The 19,886-nt window shown below is 50.3% G+C and overlaps 1 protein-coding gene across 1 annotated transcript in view; it reads left to right on the top strand.

The window, feature by feature from the left end:
- C20H17orf100 (chromosome 20 C17orf100 homolog) overlaps window positions 1–19,886 on the top strand; it is a 64,186-nt gene that overhangs the window by 7,609 nt on the left and 36,691 nt on the right. The window lies entirely within an intron of this gene.

Here is a 19,886-nt window from a genome sequence, read left to right as displayed (position 1 = left end):
CCTTAGCCCAGCAGAAACCTCAAGGGAATGCCAAGCGGCACAGAGGCCTGAGGCCAGGCCTGAGGTGACAATTGTTAACAGAAAGTCCAGCTCATTGGCCTTCAGGGGTGACCACTACTGAGAGCGACCGGAGCTCCACAAGCACCCTGGTCCCCCCCTACGGCGGGACACTCCAGATGGCACCGCCGCAGCCACTTCCCGTCTTCCATCCCCAGATTGGATTCTCATCTCTGGACTTTCAAAATACCCTGGGGATGCTTCGGTGTCTAGTGTTTCTCAGACGAAGGCCCTGTGATTCGGGATTGGGCCCTAGCCGTGTTCATCTTGGAAAATCAAAGTATCTTCATGTTATGTGCCCACGCTGATTTAAGGGAACACTCTTCGTGTTTCACATTCCCTTCGCCTTGATTATTGGAGAGCACCCAGCACGCGTTGAGCACTCACTCTCCCCCAGGCACCGTTCAAAGCACTCCTGCTTTCCTCACATCTGCAGGAGGTAGATGAGGACACTGGGGCATAGAAAGGTTAAGTGATTTACCCCAGGTTACCAGCTAGGAAGAAGAGGAGCCAAGACCCACACCCAGGCTGGCTCCCCTACCTGTGCTCTTAACACTTGCGCTTGTGCTCTTAACCACTAGCTTTTGCTGACGAGAGAGGGCTAGAGAGCCTTCCCAAAGTCTCTTCCTGCTCTTCCCTGTGTCATATCCAGTGGCCTCTTTGGTCCACATCCTCCCTGACCCTTCTGTTGCATTTGACCCCAAGGACCATCCCCTTCTGGAAATTTTCTCCCCCATTGGCTTCCATGAGCTGCAGTCTGGCCCAGTCTTCTTTCACTGAGTCCTCTCCCTGCCCCTGAAACCCTGCAAATATCAGTGGTCCCCAGAGTTCTTTCCTCAGCCTTCTTTTCTCACTGTGCCTACCTCACCCCAGCACTCATGGTGCCAACTGCTGCCTGAGTGCTGATGGCCTTCCCACCCAGACCTCTCTCCTGAGCAACTGGCCTGGACATCTTGCTCTTGATGGCCTAGGTTCATCTTCTACTCAAAATGTCCAAAACTGGCCCATCTGCCTCCTGTCCCAACTCCACCCCATAGTTTTGGGCATATTCCCACACACCTCTGCCTGTGTTTCCTCAGTGAATAACGTCATCTGCCCAGCTGCCGGGCAGAAATCTGTTACCTCTGACTTCTCACTATTACAGCCTCATACAAGTCAGTCCAGTGGATCTGTCTGCTTTGTCTCTTGAGACCAGCCATTGCCTTAGTTCAGAGTTTTGTCATCTCTCTGCCTGGTTTTCCTTTTCTCTCTTCTGATCCATCTCCAACATGCTACCAAAATTATGTTTTGTGAAACACATTTCACTCTTTTCGTTCCCCTCTTCCTCAAACACGTTCAGTGCTCCTGCACCTCCTGTGCTACGCCTGGCCTGGCCTTCCGTTCTCTGGCGTCTGTGCCACCAGGTCCCTCTAGGCGCTCTGTGCTACAGCCGCTTTGTGCCTGTACTCACTCCTAAAAGCGCACTTTCTGGGACCTGTTTCCAACTTATGCTGGGACTCCAGCGCCACTCCCTGAAGGAGCAAGAGCGGGAACATAGGAATGGGAGAAGGTGAAACCAAAGCAGCTGCAGGGCCTAGTGTTCTGTGAGGACGATACACCAGGTGTGGCTTATCCATTGTCCTTGTGTGACCAAGTGGGCACTTCTGGATGAGGGTGTGTCATGTACCAGCACCCTGTCAAGCACATTCGTGTGCAGGGCCTGCGTCCAATCCTGAGACCTTTAACTCAAGGCAGGAGCCTGGCTGTGATGCAAGAGGTGCTATGGTTCCCAGGAAGCAGCACCATGACCAGGCCAGGCTCCCCACTGCCTCTCTGATCTCACCTCCTATCACTCCCCTTACCCCCAATTCCTTTTCACTTTATTTGCCTTCATGCTAATCCTTAAATATGCCAAGTTTATTCCTGCCTCAGGGCCTTGGCACTTTCCATGTATGCTGCCTAGAATGCTCTTCCCCAGATTTTTAATGATTTGCCTCTTCATATCATTTAGGTGTTACATAAAACATTGACTTTACTGATTAAATACCCCCAACCCTTATTTCACATTTTTCCGTAGCACTTACCACAATGCAAATTTATTTTATTCGCTGCTTGTTTACTGTCTGTGTTCCCCACTGGAAAGGCAAGGACCCTGACTTGTTTGTCACTAGATCCCCAAAAGCCTGTAATGACACCTAGCACAGATCAGGTGTGTAATAAGTGTTTGTGGTAAACATAAGTGAGTGAATGAATGAATGGTCAGGATGAATTTCAGGACCCTCAGCAGTTTGGGCTCAGACTGAGACTGCCACTGCCCTCTGTCAGTCTGGGCAGGATTGGCTGGTGCTGAGCCCAGGTCTTTAGCAGGCTCAAGGGTGAGGAACTGGGGGAAGCCAGGTGAACTCTCACATTTACCCTTGGCCCTCTGATGATCCTTCTGCCAGGTAAAATCCAGCCTGTCCTCAAGGCCCTGCTGCATTTCCACCTCCCCAAGGAGCCTGGCCTGGTCCTCCACCCCACCCTGAGCCCACTTCCTAAGTGTTGTCACTCCCCACTGCAGCTCCCTCTTTTTACGGCACCCACGTGATTGCTCTTTAAATTACTCCTCATTGTTTACTCCTGTCTCTCCCATGAGATTGAAAGCACATCAAGGACAGGGACTATCACAGAGCCTCTTTGTGTTCAGTAACTATGCCTAGACCGAATGGACAAGGTTAGGTGTGTCTGGACACAGGCATGATCACTGAATGTTCTCAGCCCCTGTAAGGCAGGGGCATCCCCTGGCAGTAATCAGGGAGTGTAGCTTCTCTAGAGCACAATTAAGGGCACATTTGGAAAGCCATACAGACTTTGAATAAAGACAGAATTGTTTGGTGACAGACGCTCACTCATATACTACTACATGGTCGTTTCCCCTTCTTTTTATTCACCCATGATTTACTGAAATCCCGCCCAGTGATTCTGAGATGGCCTCCAGGAGCTAGGGGAAGACATAAACGGGAAGATTCAAGTTCAGAATCAGATCTGTGCCTACCGTTGGGGCAGGCCAGGAGGGGTGACCCCACGATCCCTCCCTCCCTTTGCCTTCAGTCTGTTATAAATTGCCTTCACCCCGTGATGCTTCAGCTGGGAGTCCGGACTTGAACTGGCTTAAACAGATTGCTGGGCTTGCAAATAGCAAGGCACTTCAGAGCCTGCAAAATCACTTTATCACTTTTCTTAAATGAAGATCCAACTCTACCATGTCTGTTCTGGTTTGGCTTCTTGGTCATAACCTTGGAGTGACTCAGCGGGCATCACCCAGACTCCCTGGGGCCACCAGAGTGAGCTGGCCAGGTGGGCAGCCTCAGCTGAGACTGTCTCCCAACCAGTCTGAGGTCTGCGGATTAGGCTTCGTGGTTGGAGAGCTCCAGACAGGGAGCGGCAGGGTAGGTCCCTTGGGAAGACAGGAGTGTGTCGGGAGTCAAGGAGCACTGTTCACCAGCTACGGCGGGCCGCCCAAGCATCCAGGTGGCTGTTTTATGTAGTTATTACTTTTTATGTACAGATAGTTTTACTTTTGTTTATTTGCACACACCATGGTCTTCGTATTCCCTATTTGCAAAAATATTCACAGCGGCCATACTATAGCATGTTGGACATGTGGATAGCACTGCACTCATCATCTTTTATGTACAAAGCTGTTATTTTTCTGTTGAATTATTTCCTTGCAATCCATTCCCAGGAGTGGAATTACCACGGGAAATGGGATGAACGTTTAAATAGCTCTAGAGCCGTATTGCCCAATTCCTTCCCTAAAAGGCTGTGCTTATTTATGGGGCCACTGACAGTGTGTTTAAGCAGCTTTTTCCACAGCCATGGGAGCATGAGATGTTATCATTTCCTAATGTGTGCTAATTTCGGCGGTGTGGAGTGGCGCATCGCTACTCCAGTGTGCGTTTCCCTGACTGCATCGAGGGTGAGCCTGTCATAGGTACTGGTCCTCTCTTGCGATGGCCTTCCTGCTGCGTCGCCGGCCCTGTGTGTCTGTCTCTCTCCACCTCCCTGCCTCTCACTGACTGTCGGCCTCATTCTCTAAGCCTGTCTGTCTCGTCTTTCAGCCTCTGAATCCTGTCTTTCTCTGGTTTCTAACTGGGCAGACATGTGGCTGATTTGTGAAGGCCCTAGATGAGCCCTGACAAGCTGCTGGCTGGACCTGGACACTGGCCCCTGGCCTCTAAGGCCTCCCTCCCCAGTGAACTCAGACGAGGCCCTTCCTTCGAGCGGGGGCTCATCTGGGCTGACCTCCCGAGAAACGGCTGGTAATGACCAGGCTGTCCGTCAGGGATCTCCTCCAGTGATGTGTTCCAGGCTCTCCAGCCTCAGGACAACTCGCCAAACAGACCTGCACGTCCTGGCAGTTGGGAATATGTGGTCTGACAGAGCCAGTGAGTGGGGCCCCCAGAGTCCAGACGTGTGGACAGCAGAGGGGCCCACAGCGGTGACAGCAGCTTGACCTGCCTTCCTGCTCCAGCGAGCCCCTTGCCTGAAGTGGCAGAAAGAGCTCACCTCTCAGGCAGAAAACCCACTTGGCCCCAAGTGGATAGGGAGCCCCCAGCACTCCATAGTGTGGCAGGGACAGGGGGCTGGCACACTGCTCCACTTCCAATGGCCTTGAAGGTTCATGGGCACTTGGGAAGATTTCAGAAAGGCAGCTGACCTCAAGGGAAGCTGTGCAGGTGCACTTGATGAACCCCCGTGATTGGTGGGTTGCTGAATCCAGGCTCCGGACCTGCCTGCTGCCACTTGTCATGGAGGCAGACAGGCCTTGAGAGTTTGGGCTCCTGCAGTCACCTCTCAGACTCCATGGATGGTCCTAGCACATTGGAATCCAAGAGATTGTTAAAAGCCAGACAGGAACTCAAACATCAAGTTTTCTACCCTTTCATCTAATATTCTTAACACTCAGCTGTTTCTTTTTTTTTAATTAATTAATTTATTTTTGGCTGTGTTGGGTCTTCGTTGCTGCGCGCAGGCTTTCTCTAGTTGCAATGAGCGGGGGCTGCTCTTCGTTGTAGTGTGAAGGCTTCTCATTGCGGTGGCTTCTCTTGTTGTGGACCACAGGCTCTAGGCACGTGGGCTTCAGTAGTCATGGCGCACAGGCTTAGTTGCTCCTCGGCATGTGGGATCTTCCCGGACCAGGGCTCAAACCCATGTCCCCTGCATTGGCAGGCGGATTCTTTTCTTTTTCCTTTTTTTTTTTTTAACATCTTTATTGGAGTATAATTGTTTTACATTGTTGTGTTAGTTTCTGCTGTATAACAAAGTGAATCAGCTATACGTATACATATATTTCCATATCCCCTCTTGTGTCTCCCTCCCACTCTCCCTATCCCACCCCTCTAGGTGGTCACAAAGCACTGAGCTGGTCTCACTGTGCTATGTGGTTGCTTCCCACTAGCTATCTATTTTACATTTGGTAGTGTATATATGTCAATGTCACTCTCTCACTTCGTCCCAGCTTACCCTTCCCCCTCCCTGTGTCCTCAGGTCCATTCTCTATGTCGTCTGCATCTTTATTCCTGTCCTGCCCCTAGGTTGTTCAGAACCTTTTTTTTTTTTTTTTAGATTCCATATAGATGTGTTAGCATACAGTATTTGTTTTTCTCTTTCTGGCTTACTTCACTCTGTATGACAGACTCTAGGTCCATCCACCTCACTACAAATAACTCAACTTCGTTTCTTTTTATGAGCTGAGTAATATTCCATTGTATATATGTGCCACATCTTCTTTATCCATTCATCTGTTGATGGACACTTAGGTTGCTTCCATGTCCTGGCTATTGTAAACAGAGCTGCAATGAACGTTGTGGTACATAACTCTTTTTGAATTATGGTTTTCTCAGGGTATATGCCCAGTAGTGGGATTGCTGGGTCATATGGTAGTTGTATTGTTAGTTTTTTAAGGAACCGCCATACTGTTCTCCACAGTGGCTGTATCAATTTACATTCCCACCAACAGTGCAAGAGGGTTCCCTTTTCTCCACACCCTCTCCAGAATTTATTGTTTGTAGATTTTTTGATGATGGCCATTCTGACCGGTGTGAAGTGATACCTCACCGTAGTTTTGTTTTGGTTTTTTTTTGAATTTTATTTATTTTTTATACAGCAGGTTCTTATTAGTTATCCATTTTATACATATTAGTGTATATATGTCAATCCCAATCTCCCAATTCATCCCACCACCTCACTGTAGTTTTGATTTGCGTTTCTCTAATGATTAGTGATGTTGAGCATTCTTTCATGTGTTTTGTTGGCAATCTGTATATCTTCTTTGGAGAAATGTCTATTTAGGTCTTCTGCCCATTTTTGGATTGGGTTGTTTGTTTCAACATAATGAAATATTCTTCATAAACACTTTTAATTCCTGAATAAGAGTTTTGAGTGGACACACCATAAATACTTACTATTATCTAAATGTTGGGCATTTATGTTTTTCATTTTTCAAGAATGTAAAAACACACTGAAAAAAAAAAAAACCGCTGAGGTAAACATCTTTTAAGTATAAATCTTTGTCCACAATTTGAATTTTCCCTTAGATTAAATTCATACTCATAGGAGTATAAACATGTTTTTAGTCTTTCTATTTTGCTTTCCAGAAAGGTTGAACCAATAACACATGCCTAAAACAAACAAACAAACAAAAAAACACATGCCTATCTCACTACACACAACTACCTGAAGAAATATCATTTTTTAAAAAATTTACTTATTTGAAAGGCAGTGAGTCTGTTGCTTCCTTTTAATAGATAAACTGAGACTCAGTGAGGAAAAGAGACCTGCCTGGGGTCACCCCAGGAGTGTGTTATCTCATTCCATCCTCACAACCTACGATAGTGGGGAGCTAAAGCACACAGATGGGGTAACCTGCCCAGTCTCTCACTCAGCTCATGAGACGTGGAGCCTGAGTTTAATCCTACACAGTTGGAACCTAGGGCCCTTCACCTCTGTTCTGTACTTCACCTCTGTTCTTTGGCTGTTCTTTGTTCCCAGATATGATGCTGAAAGGTGGTTTGGGGCCAAGACCTGAAAGAACTTGGAGTTTGGATTTACCCTATAGACAGAGGGGCACCATTAATGGGTTCTTAAGCCTCAAGACTGTGTTTTACAAAGATGTTTCTGGTAGACTGGCTGGGAGAGGCTGGCGACAGGGAGGTTGGTTGGGGAGGTGCAGCACACAGTTACTGTGAACAACAAAGAGGCCTGCACAGACCCATGCGCACGTGGGCTTGTGGGTTATGGGCCGTGGGCAGTCGGGAACATTAGGGGTCTGGGGAGGCTTCCTCCTGTGCCCTTTTCACTGGGCAAGGGCCATTTTTATCTGCTACACGTCAGGCAGAACCTGTGCCAACAGCCAAAGACTCCACCTCAAATCTAGCAAATAAGAGAGAGGATGGTATGGATTACGTTATATTTAAAACAAGCCCACACAATGCCTGTAATTTTTTATTCTGACTCCGTAATTATAACTCAAGACCAGTCAGATCATAGTTATCTGCACACCGACCCGCTGTTGAGACACATTGAATTAAAGGCTTTGCTGCTTCTGCAGATTCTATTTTAGACGCCAAGCACTGGCAGGTAACCGGCCTTTCACGAGGCTCGTCTTGGCGGAGCCCCTCTCAGGGCAGCCTGCGCGAAGGCCAGGTCAACACTGGGCTCTTGAAAAGACCACCGATACTTGTGATGCTTTGCCCAACCTGAGCCTCAGGCCTGAGCCAGGGGCCTGGAGAGCTGAGGGAGCACCATCCTTGGAGCAGGCCAGCCTCCCTTGGTCAGGCCCATCTCAGAGCCTCTGCACTCTAGAAGATTCCTGAATGCTGCTCTCCCCCAGACCCTGACGAGGGTCCCAGGGTCAGATAGGCAAAGCCCTGGCTATTGGACACAGTTGTCACAGATAAGCTGGCATTGCCATTGCTCAAAGGGGCCTAATTTAGAAAAGACGAGAAAAAGGAGCACAAGCCAGCCATGCTTACACAGGCAGCCCCTGTGACTAACCAGGCCTAGGCTAATTAAGGCCCTCTCCCCATCTTGGGATCCACCAAAGAACACCACCTGTCAGCCTCACGAAGACGCCCCTGACAGAGCAAGAGTGGGGTTGGGTCCCTCCTCACAGACCTGAAGCCCCACTGCCCCTTCCTCCACGTGGCCCCTCACACCCAGTCCTGCCTCCAGGGAACCCTGTGGGGGAGATAGGCCAGCTCCCATTCATCCATAAGCTGCAGGCAGGCCTGGGCTCTGTCAGAGGTCCTTCACAGGTATCATCCCATTTCCTCACATCTCGTAATCATCTCTTTAGACGTGAGGAAATGGAGCGCGGAGAGGTAAAGTGTGAGGCTCCAGGCCACACAGGCCATATGTGAAGGGGTGGGAGCTGGAACCCACTTGTCAGACGCCCCCAGATCACACGGCTCGTCCATAGGCAGCTTGCCTGAAACCACCAGGCCTGCTCCCAGCTGCTGCTTGGTGGTTTCACACCCCCGGCAACTTGCTAAGCACTTGGGCCCAAGAAAGCCCAATCCCAGTACCTGCCTTAGCACAACTTTCTGCAGCACACGGCTCCTCGCCTCAGCCAGCTCCTTGCACAGACCCTTGCTCTCGTGTCCCACCGTAGAACGGACAGTTCCTTCCTCAGGCCTTTGATGCATCTTGTACTTCTATTTTGACATTTAAGACGTTATTGTCGGGCTTCCCTGGTGGCGCAGTGGTTGAGAATCTGCCTGCCAATGCAGGGGACACGGGTTCGAGCCCTGGTCTGGGAAGATCCCACATGCCACGGAGCAACTAGGCCCGTGAGCCACAACTACTGAGCCCGCGCGTCTGGAGCTTGTGCTCCTCAACAAGAGAGGCCACGACAGTGAGAGGCCCGCGCACTGCGATGAAGAGTGGCCCCCACTTGCCACAACTTGAGAAAGCCCACGCACAGAAACGAAGACCCAACACAGCCAAAAATAAATAAATAATTAATTAATTAATTTAAAAAAAAAAGACGTTATTGTCACCATTCACATGACTCTCCTACTAGACTTCTCGGGGCAGGGCCTGTGTCCTGTCTCTTTGTTACTAGTTTGACACCTGGCACATAGTGGCTGCTTGCTGTTTGGGTTTTTTTTTGGGGGGGGGGTTGGTTTTTATTTATTTATTTATTTATGGCTGTGTTGGGTCTTCATTGCAGCTCGCGGGCTCTCTCTAGTTGCAGCGAGCGGGGGCTACTCTTTGTTGCGGTGCGCAGGCTTCTCATTGCAGTGGCTTCTCTTGCTGTGGAGCACGGGCTCTAGGCGCGCGGGCTTCAGTAGTTGTGGAGTGTGGGCTTCAGTAGTTGTGGCTCGCAGGCTCTAGAGCTCAGGCTCAGTAGTTGTGGCGCACGGGCTTAGTTGCTCCGCGGCATGTGGGATCTTCCCGGACCAGGGCTCGAACCTGTGTCCCCTGCGTTGGCAGGCAGATTCTTAACCACTACACCACCAGGGAAGTGCCTGCTTGCTGTTTGTTGCAAGAAAAAAGGAGAGTCTGAAAAACTATTCATCCTTCAAAACTATGCCTAGGATAGATGCTGGGAAGGCTTTCCTGATTCACACAAGCTGAGTTAACCCCGTCTGCTCCTATACAATCAGTAGGAGGATTGTTTACTTGGGTACACCTTTGTGGGGCAGGGACGGAAGCCGATTCTCCCTGTGACCCTGTCTCTCAGCACAGAGCAGGCATCTAGCAGGGGTCAGTAAATGTAGAACTGAATTGCTCTTTGCTTCACAGTCCCAGATAAAGGGCACCATGACCTGAACCAGCCAGCCGCCCAAGTCACCAGGCTGAAACCACCGAGGGCTGGCGTGCCAGGGATGTTTGCTGAGGAAGGGAACACCAAAATAAAACCTAACTTTAAAAAAGAAACACACCCAGTAGGTGTTCTATTTCTATGAAAATCAGCTCTGTTTTTAGGTAACTGCCATCCTGCCTCACCTCCCCAAGGTGAGCCCTGCCTTCCCACAGGGCCCCTCTGCACCCCACCCGGTAATCATGGCCTTACCTGCCCCCATCCCCTCCCCTGTTTGCTCTCTGGGGTTTCCCTCGATTGCAGGGTGAGAGCTTCCAAACGCCCCAGAGGGCTGTCTCATGCCTGGGCCCGGACTCCCTCCCTCGTTCCCTGACCTGCCCTTGTCAGGGCCCAGGCCTTGGGGGGTGGGGGAGGGACAGGGCAGGGAGTCAGCCCCTTACCTGAGCCAGAACCGGGCAGCTTCACAGCGAGGGGCACAGGAGCCAGGCCCTGCCCCTCCCAGGTCTCTGTCAAGCCAGCAGGGGCCCACTCCCTAGTTCAGACAGAACTCGAGGTCTGCATGGTGCAGTGAAGAGAACGGGGCTTTGTTGTCAGGCTCGCAGTGCTGGGCCTGGGCCTGGCTCCTCCTCCTCGGCTGCCAGCATCTAGGCAGGTCACCTACCTCCCACCGGCTCCCAGCTTCAGACCCCTCCCTGGCCAAATGGAGCCGGACCTGCTGCACGGGTCTGCTGAGGGCCACGCCACAATGAATTTCTCGCAGGGTGAGAAATTTGGATTGGAGAGCAGCAACTCCATGCTTCCTGTGTGCTCATCAAGAATCAAGCTCCGGGGACTTCCCTGGTGGCGCAGTGGTTAAGAATCCACCTGTCAATGCAGCAGACACGGGTTCGAGCCCTGGTTCAGGAAGATCCCACATGCTGCGGAGCAACTAAGCCCGTGAGCCACAACTACTGAAGCCCACATGCCTAGATCCCGTGTTCCGCAACAAGAGAAGCCACCGCGATGAGAAGCCCACACACCGCAACTGGAGAAAGCCCGTGCAGCAACGAAGACCCAACGCAGCCAAACTTTAATTAATTAATTAATTAATTAAAAAAAAGAATCAAGCTCCAGCACCCCAGCCCTGTTCTGTGAGCCTCCTTCTGGCTCAGCCTCACCTCCTCCATCAGCCCCTTTGTCCCAGAGTCGCACTGGAGCCTTAGGGAGCACCCCTCTCTCTGGCAGGGTTCCTGCTTCTCACGGAGGGCTAACAGGGTGAGGGACCCTCGTTACCTGGGCAGCTCCCCCCAGCCTCCAGCCAGATTCTAGGAAGAGGCCAGGGCAAGCCTGAGGCGGGGGCTGGGGCTGAGGCTCACCGTCCTGGGAAACTTGTGAGCCTCCCTCACAGCTCAGCACTTGGGCAGGCATCCAGCTACCCACAGCTGCGGTTTCCAGAGAGCCGGGCCTCCCACCGCAGGGACAGTAAGCTGAGAAGCACTGGAGCTATAAATGTGAAGTGGTGAACCATGGGACATTGCCGCAGCCCCACAGCGGGCGGGAGCCTGCCCCCCCGCCTCCCTGCCTCGCGGCAAGCTTCAGGCCCCGCCAGGCCTCTGAGACAGCCCAGGCCTGTCCACCGGCTCCGCTCTGGGCTCTGAGCAGGGCTGCTGCCCCACTCCCACCCCCGGGAGGTCCCAGGCACAGTGTAAGGCCCGGCTGGGGGCAGGGCAGGCAGGACACCACACAGCACTTTGTACACCAGCGGTCAGGGCCTCTGGGCTTACCTCACAAGCATCATCTTATTTTATGTTGACTTACGCAAAAGGAGGGGGGCCCGTAATCGTTTTGAAGCTTATTGCTTCTAAAGGTCTCACTCCTCCCCCGGGTGGTACTGAGTCACAGCTTTAGATCCATCTGGAGGCTACCTTGGGCACAGTCAGGGTGACCTTGGCGTGGACCTGGGGCTCATGTGGTCCTGATGGGCATCCTCATAGGCCCTGCCAAAAAGGAGACCCCGTGAGCGGCAGCGATGCCTGATAACATAAGAGCAGCCGCTTCACCAAGTGCCCGCCCTGTGCCCAGCCCAGCGCTCTCAGACCATAGAAGGGTCATTGTTTCACAGGCGAGAGACCACACCCAGGGAGGAAGTCCGGAGCTCGGCTGTGCCTCAGGTCTTACCACCACTCCCACACTTCAGACCTGGGCAGGAGTGTGGTGCAAGGTGGGGAGCAGGGGCCCATCTGGAAGGGTCTGGGGAAACAGAGAACAGGAAGGAAGCCCCCTCTTTCTCTCCTCTCAGAGCCTGTCAAGGACAGGCCTCTTCTCCAACACCCCTACTCTGCTGGACAATCTGTCCCCTAGCACAGGCCCCTCCTGTTAGGCTAGGGAGCTGGCCAGGAAAGGAAAGTCACCCTCAGTGTGTCTGTCACCTGCCCCACACGAGAGCTCAGAGGTGAGCCCTTGGGTCTCTGGGGAGGCCCCACACAGTGGGATTGTCTTGAGCGATATCACTTCAGTATCCCTTAGCTGGCGCCCCTCAGGGAGGTGGACAGAGATGGATACCTAGGGAGTGCCATCAGCCCCGGTGGAGGGCCTGCCAGGAGGAAGCCCTCTGGGCTGGGTGATGGGGAAGAGAGACAGCGAGGGCTTCTAGGCATGACCCCAGGCCCAAGGGTCACTGGCCAGGGAAGCAGCTGGCAGCCTGTCCTCACCCCTTGTGAGTCAGGTAGTTTGGCTTCCGAAGTCCACAAATGGGAAAAAACAGGCTGGGCAAATGTTTACTGCAAAAAACATTTAGTATTTCTTATTTGTAAGAAACTCGAAAACTTTACAGGAGGATATAAAAGTTTAATATATGGAAAAATAACATTTTGTTGTGTAGGATGGATCAATATTATAAAGATGTCATTTCTCATCTAATCTATAAACCTATTCTGATTCATTGAGTCATCTAATACGTATTGAGCCATTACTGTGTACCAGGTGTGTTCTAGGCACAAGGAATACAGGATTGAACAAAACAGGCAAAAATCCCTGCCTTCGTGGGGCTTACAGTCTTAAAGATGGGAGAGAGATAGACAAAATAAAGAACTAAAGAAGTAAATTATATAGTACACTAGATGAAAAATGCAATAGAGAAAAATCAAAGACATTATAGAGAGTGTGGGGCGGGTGGGGAGTTATAATTTAAAACAGGCTGAGTAGTAGTAACATTTGAGCAGAGATTTAAAGGAGGTGATGGGGCAGGAGTGTACTTGGTGTGCCCTAGGAGCAGCAAAGAGGCCTGTGTAGTTAGATCTGAGTGAGTCAGTGGTTCTTAGACATTTGGGGATGCCTGGAGACATTTTTCATTGTCACAATGGGGGGTGGGAAGTGCGGGGTTGCTGCTGGTCTCCGGTGAATAGATGCCGGGATGCTGCTGAACATCCTGCAGTGCACAGACAGCTTCCTGCAACAAAGATTTATTTGGTCTGAAGTGCCAATTGTGCTGAGGTCAGGAAACCCTGGAAAGTGAGGCAGAGTAGCAGAGAGATAGTCAAAGAGGTAACTGCCAACCAAGTTTTTTTTGGAACTAGAGAAGCTGATTCAGAAATTCTTATGGAAAAATATGTGATAATAGCTGGGGGCAGGAGGTGGGGAGGATTAAAAAGAAGAATAAACAGAGTTTTACCATATTTTAGCATACACTATAAATATTCTTACGACAAATGACTAATTTCCTTAATATATAAAGAGTTCTTATAAGTGAATAAGAAAAGGCCTTTTTAAAAAACTCTTAAAAATAGGAAAAAAGGAGTTTACCCCCCCAAAAAAGATACACAAATGGATTATAAATATGTGAAAAAATTATAAATGTTACTTGCAATTTAAAGAAATGAGAATGAAAATCATGAGATAGCATTTTGCAACTATCAGAGTAGCAATGATTGAGAAATTTGATTATATACGGAGTTATTCAGGATATGTGAGAATATAGCCTCATGCAGTTTTTTGTTTTTTTGGTTTTTTTGGCTGCATTGGGTCTTTGTTGCTGCATGTGGGCTTTCTCTAGTTGCGGCAAACGGGGGCTACTCTTCGTTGCGGTGCGCGGGCTTCTCATTGCGGTGGCTTCTCTTGTTGCGGAGCACAGGCTCTAGGCGCACGGGCTTCAGTAGTTGTGGCATACGGGCTCAGTAGTTGTGGCTCGCGAGCTCTAGAGCGCAGGCTCAGTAGTTGTGGTGCACGGGCTTAGTTGCTCCGCGGCATGTGGGATCTTCCCGGACCAGGGCTCGAACCCGTGTCCCCTGCATTAGCAGGCGGATTCTTAACCACTGCGCCACCAGGGAAGTCCTCATGCACAGTTCTTGAGAATATATATTGGCACAGCCTTTTTGGAAAGCAAGTTGGCAATATCTGTCCCAGATTTTTTTGGGGGGAGGTGGCGGGGCCGAGGCACCACGCAGCTTGTGGGATCTTAGCTCCCCAACCACGGATGGAACCCGGGCCCTCAGCAGTGAAAGTGCAGAACCTTAATCACTGGACTGCCAGGGAATTCCCCTCTGTCCCAGATTTAAATACATACACGTTTTCATCCAGCATGCCATTCTAGGCAAGTATTCTACTCATGTACATTTACAAAGATTTAAGTACAGACATGTTTATTACAGTCTTAGCAAAAGATTGGAAATGACCCAAATGCCCATCAACAGGGGTCTTGTTTATTATACGGTATACACTTACAATAGAATACTATGCAGCTTTTAAAAAGACTGAGGCTTACTCCTAGGCACACAGCCAAGAGAAGTGAAAACATATGTCCACAAAAAGACATATGCAGAGAATTTTATAACAGCTTTATTCAGATAGCCCTCAACTGGAGCAAACCTAATGTCCATCAAAGGAGAATAAACAAACTGTGGCATATTCATACAATGGAACACTAGTTAGCAACAACGATAAAAGGAATGAATGGATACACACAACAGGAATGAATTTCTAAAGCATTTTGTTGCACAAAATAAATCAGACACAAGAGTAGGTACTGTAAGATTCCATTTACATGAATTTCAACAGGCAAAACCAACCTATGCTGACAGAAATCAGTACAGTGGTTGCCTCAAGAAGGTGTAGATTCCTGGAAGGGGCAAGAGAACCTTCAGGGGTTAAGGAGATGGAAATGAGGTGTTGCTTACACCTTTTATACAGTTGTCTAAATCACTGAATTGTACACTTAAGATCTGTGCAATTCACTGAATTTAATTTTACCTCAGTTTAAAACCAAAATTGGGAATTCCCTGGTGGTCCAGTGGTTAGAAGTCGGTGCTCTCACTTCCAGGCCCTGGGTTCAATCCCTGGTCGGGGAACTAGGATCCCACAAGCTGGGGAGCAGCCAAAAATAAAAAAAGAAAAAAGAAAAACAAAATTAACTATTGAATGGGGAAATAAAGTCAAACTTAGTATGTCCTGAAATGGAATGATCTCCAAATAAATTAAGGGGGAGGGGTGGAAACAAGGACAGAAAATGTGTATAGTATGCTCCCAGATGTAATAAAGAGGACATATATCTATTACGTAAGCTTGTATACAGTTGGCCCTCTGTATCCTCGAGTTCTGCATCTGCAGATTCAACCAACCATCATGCAGGATCACAGATATGGGGGTGCCGACTATACTAGGCCATTTTATACAAGGGACTTGCGCATCCGCAGATTTTGGTACCCTCAGGGGTCCTGGAGCCAACCCCTGTGGGCCGACTGTATATGTAACATGTCTGGAAGGACATGTAAGAAACTGTTGGGCAATGGTTGCCTTTCTGGAAGGGCCTGGAGGCCTCAAGGTCTAAAGTGGAGGGACATGTCTCAATACTTTTTTGTACTGTTGGAATTTTTTCACTGTGTTCATGGTAACTTTTTAGATATAAAAACTAGTTAAAATTTCTTGATTGGATAACAGGGTGTTCTGAGGTTGAATTGTCATATTTCTCTACCCTTGATAGCTGGAAGCAGGGACATAAATGCTGCTCTCACACTGCCGGCAGTGGGCGGCCTATGTCTCTGAGAGTAGAAGTGGGCATTTGCACAAGCATATCAGGGAAGCGCCTGGAAGGCGTTTCTGGGGCAGGGAAGTGAGAACCTGAATCCTGGCTCAGGACACCACAGGAAATAAACTGAATATCTATCTGAGCACAAGGATTTTGGCCGGAAATGGTAAGCTTTCTATTGGAGAATGTAAAAAGCCATCCCATGATGTGGAAGATTTATCATGATGGAATTTTTTTTTTAATGTGAAAAGAAGCTTCTTTGGTGGGTTGGAAGACAAGGCTTTTAAGAGGATGTGGGACCAGGGGAGAGAGTACCCCAGAAAAAGGAGTTCTGAGCTAAGAATAGGACTTCCAGGTGTAGTTTTTAACCAGACGGTCCAGCATTTGGTCTTTATTTCCCCAAAAAGAACATGCCATCAAGGGTCCTACCAGGGAATGTCCGTATTCATTTTGAGAATTGGACTCTGTGCTAGTGAGCTGACTCCCTGCTTGAAGTCCAGAGCAAAAGTTTCATTATCCATTATTCTTGTGTGTAAGGGATGGTGGGGAGGAGGGAAGACTTTTCCTGTCCCAGGGAGATGCCCTGCTCACTTGTTTTGCCAGAGGAGGCGGTCCAGGTCTTTCCCTAAGGAAGTCCTCAGCTCAGAGGGACAGGGAAGGATCCCAATTCCAGGATCAAAGGATAAGGAACCCTGGAATGCATGGGATCCTTGTGGAGTCATAAGTCCCTGGCAAAACAGCTCAGAGAGCAATCCTGGTCAAGATTATGTGTTCAGCTAACCTTGGGCCCAAATGTCTGATGTATGCTAAGAAGAGAGAAATCAAGGGTCTTGGGTAGAACCTCTTTACAAAATATAAGAGGCAAAATATCAATGGGGAAAAGGTCTCAGAGGGCTTTCAGCAAATGGCTAAGACCCAGATGGGAGCAGGGAGTGGGCCATGTAATAGACTTTAAGCCAAGACATCATGGGGATGCGGCAGGGGCTGCATCTGGCCCAAGCAGATGAAGGGTCAGTGGGGTAAGGGTATTCATGACTCTGGGGAAAGGCCCTTACAGATGCTGTAGTCCAGCCCCTTCCTGATGGAAACTGAGGCCCAGAGAGTGGACTGACTTGTTCAGTATCCGACGTCAGGACTGAGCTTGGTCCGTGACTCAGACTCTAGCCTCCCAATCCAGTGGTTCTCCTGGAAGTGGAGGCAGAGGTGAAGCCCTTGACCAAACACATACTCTCTTCCTACCCAGGAATGTGTTTCTACTGAATTCCATGGAAAGGGAGCCACTCAAGTAGCCTGGAGTGAGGGCAGCCCTCTGAAGGGGTCATAATAGCAGACCCTGGTTCATCACCTACCCAGCAGCTCCCCCTTTTCTTCCCCTGCCGGAAGCCATATTTTGTAGTAGGTGAAAACCTCTTGATTTCAGGAAACATAGGCCAATTTCCCAAGCCCAAGAAATGAGTCCTAATTGGTCTTATGGTATTCCAATTCCCCTTTGTCAGTGATTGGCCTAAGGGTGGGCATATGATCTAGTTCTGGCCAACAAGACATAAAGGGAAGATTGTAGGGCTTTCTGAGAGAGCTTTTGCTTTCCTAATAAAAGGGAAAGATGCAGTAGGCACCATCATGCCCCCATCTCGCACACCTTCCTTCCTGCCTTCAATGCAGATGTGTATATAGTATGAGGGTCAAGCATGACAGTAAAGGCATAGCACCCTTAAGATAGCAGAGTGGACGATCAATCCCAAGTCTTTGGTGGCCCGAGTGAGCTGCTGGACCAGTGCCAGCAACCGTCTACCTCCAGACTTCTTGTTAAGTAAACGTTAAATGCCCTTATGATTTAAGCCGCTGTTAGCTAGGTTTTCTCTTACTTGCAGCCAAAAGCAATCCTGATTGGCACTGGCCATAAATGTTAGTGCAACTCCAACCAACTTCAAGAGATGCTGTTTAGAAACAGCCTTTGGTCAGCCTCCTCAACCTTGGGATCTTTTCTCCTGAACCCCTGCCCAGCTTTCTTGTCATTCCTCAACCAGATGGAATCCCCCCACCCTTCCACCCACCCCACCACATCCTCCCCCATCAGCCTGGCCAGTCCTACTCATCCTTCATTGCCCACGTTGGATGGCCTTCACTGACCTTGCTCACTACCACCAGGCATACATCTAATTGACAACACTGATCAGTCATTTATTTACCAATCACACTTGTGGTGGCCTGCTGTGGATTAGCCATAGGGCCAGCACTGGACCCAGCAGGCAGTGCAAGTCCTTGGGAGCCCTCACTGGTGGGGCAGACACGTCAACAACAGCAGTGTAGGGAGCAGTGACAGAGGGGTGGGTCGGTTTTATCTTGGCAGGGGAGCAGGTAGCCATTTCCGTACTGCTCTCTCCAACCAAAGGCTTTATTTCTCTGGGCAAAGACCAGCCCTGTCTGTTCCAGGACTGACCTAAGCCCATCTCAGAGGAGGCAGCAGAAAGGGCTCTTGTGAATGATCCCTGAGCAGGCAGGGCCTTGGGGTAGACGTGCTCTTGGCCACCCACCTTTCCCTACCGTCCCTGTAAGGCCAAGGCCCTTAATGGCTAGAGGAAGCAGCAGTGGACATGGCAGCGGAAGATCCGAATTGGAACCTTAGCCACCACTAACTTGATGTGTGACTTTGGACATGACGTGGCCTCTCTGAGCCCCAGTATTAATGAAAGACAGAGGAGGTTAATAATGCCTGCCTATCTCGCAGGCTGCTGTAAAGACTGAATGAGATGACTGTCAGATGCACCAGGGCCGGGGAGGCCTGGCACACTGGAGGTGGGCAGTAAGTGTTCATTCATCCACCTGCCTGCCCACCCCCACCCCACACACAGCAGAAAGCCAGAGACAGCGCCATGTACCTTCCATGGGAGACAGACCGGGCACTCAGACATCATCCCACCCAAGGAACCAGGTGGGATGCTTGGTCCTCGGGTGGGGCATGGGGGTTCCTTGGGTTCCCAGACTTTCTCCTGCTCTGAAAAATACCATCAATGGAACAGCACAAGAAGGAAAGAAAATTGGGTTGGTGGGTAGGAGGATAGGATCCTCTCATGTGTCTCTCACAGGTTGTTCTGAGGGCTCCCAGGCCACTCTGGAGTCCTTGTCCAGCAACTTCAGGTAGATTCACCCATGGGCAGGGGCTGTCTGCTCAGGGACCTCCGGGCACTGCTTGCTCTCAGCGATGCTCTGTCAGCAGCAGGCTAGACTGCCAAGACCAGTCAGCAGAGGGAGGCTTTCCCCAGAGGTGCCCAAACTCTGGCATGACAGACAAACCCTGAAGGAACCCTGCTTTTGGCGGTTAACAGGTATTCCCCCTGGGTCTGCAGGTGAGGGAGGACCTAGACCTCCGCCTGTGGCCCCAAAGGAGGCCATCACTGCCCATACTTGGAGTGTGATCCCAGCTGTCGTGGGGCAGGAAAAGCATCTCCCGGAAGAGCCAAACTGACCTGCCTGGGAGAAAAGGGGCAGATTCCAGCAAATGTCGGCCAGACAACAGAGGGGCCTAGGAGCTGAAGGAGGTGCCCCACAGAGCTGGGAAGGGGGTCCAAACTGTCAGTTCAGATGGAGCAGTGAACCGTCAGTGGGGTGACAGTGGGGTGGTGTCATCCAGAAGTTATCGACTCAAATTCCTCATCCTTTTGCGGTGGCACCATACTCCTGGTGGTCCCAGGAGGCTCTGATTCCCACTCGCTCCAGCGGAGGAAAGCTGCCCAGGACCAGACATTTTGTCCCTGGGCTGGATTGTCCCTTCCGAGTGACAGGAGGGGTCTGAGGCAGCCCAAGGTAAGCTGGGAGAGACACAGGCTCTGGAAGGTTGTTTTCCACCTCCAGAGCTGGGATCTGATTGCCATTTAGATGACGAGAGAACACCAGAGCCCAGCCATGGGGCCAGCTCGAGGCTTAGTGGGGGTGGCACCCTGCCCGTCCCAGAGATGATGGCAGGCCCTCAGGAAAGATGGACGCCAGCAGCCTTATGGGAGGCTCCCTTCACTTCCGAGCCTGCCCTCCAGACACCCGGCCCCA

This window comes from Balaenoptera ricei, chromosome 20, assembly GCF_028023285.1.
Source record: "Balaenoptera ricei isolate mBalRic1 chromosome 20, mBalRic1.hap2, whole genome shotgun sequence".
NCBI classification, from domain to species: domain Eukaryota; kingdom Metazoa; phylum Chordata; class Mammalia; order Artiodactyla; family Balaenopteridae; genus Balaenoptera; species Balaenoptera ricei.
This window is presented reverse-complemented; position numbering and strand designations above follow the sequence as displayed.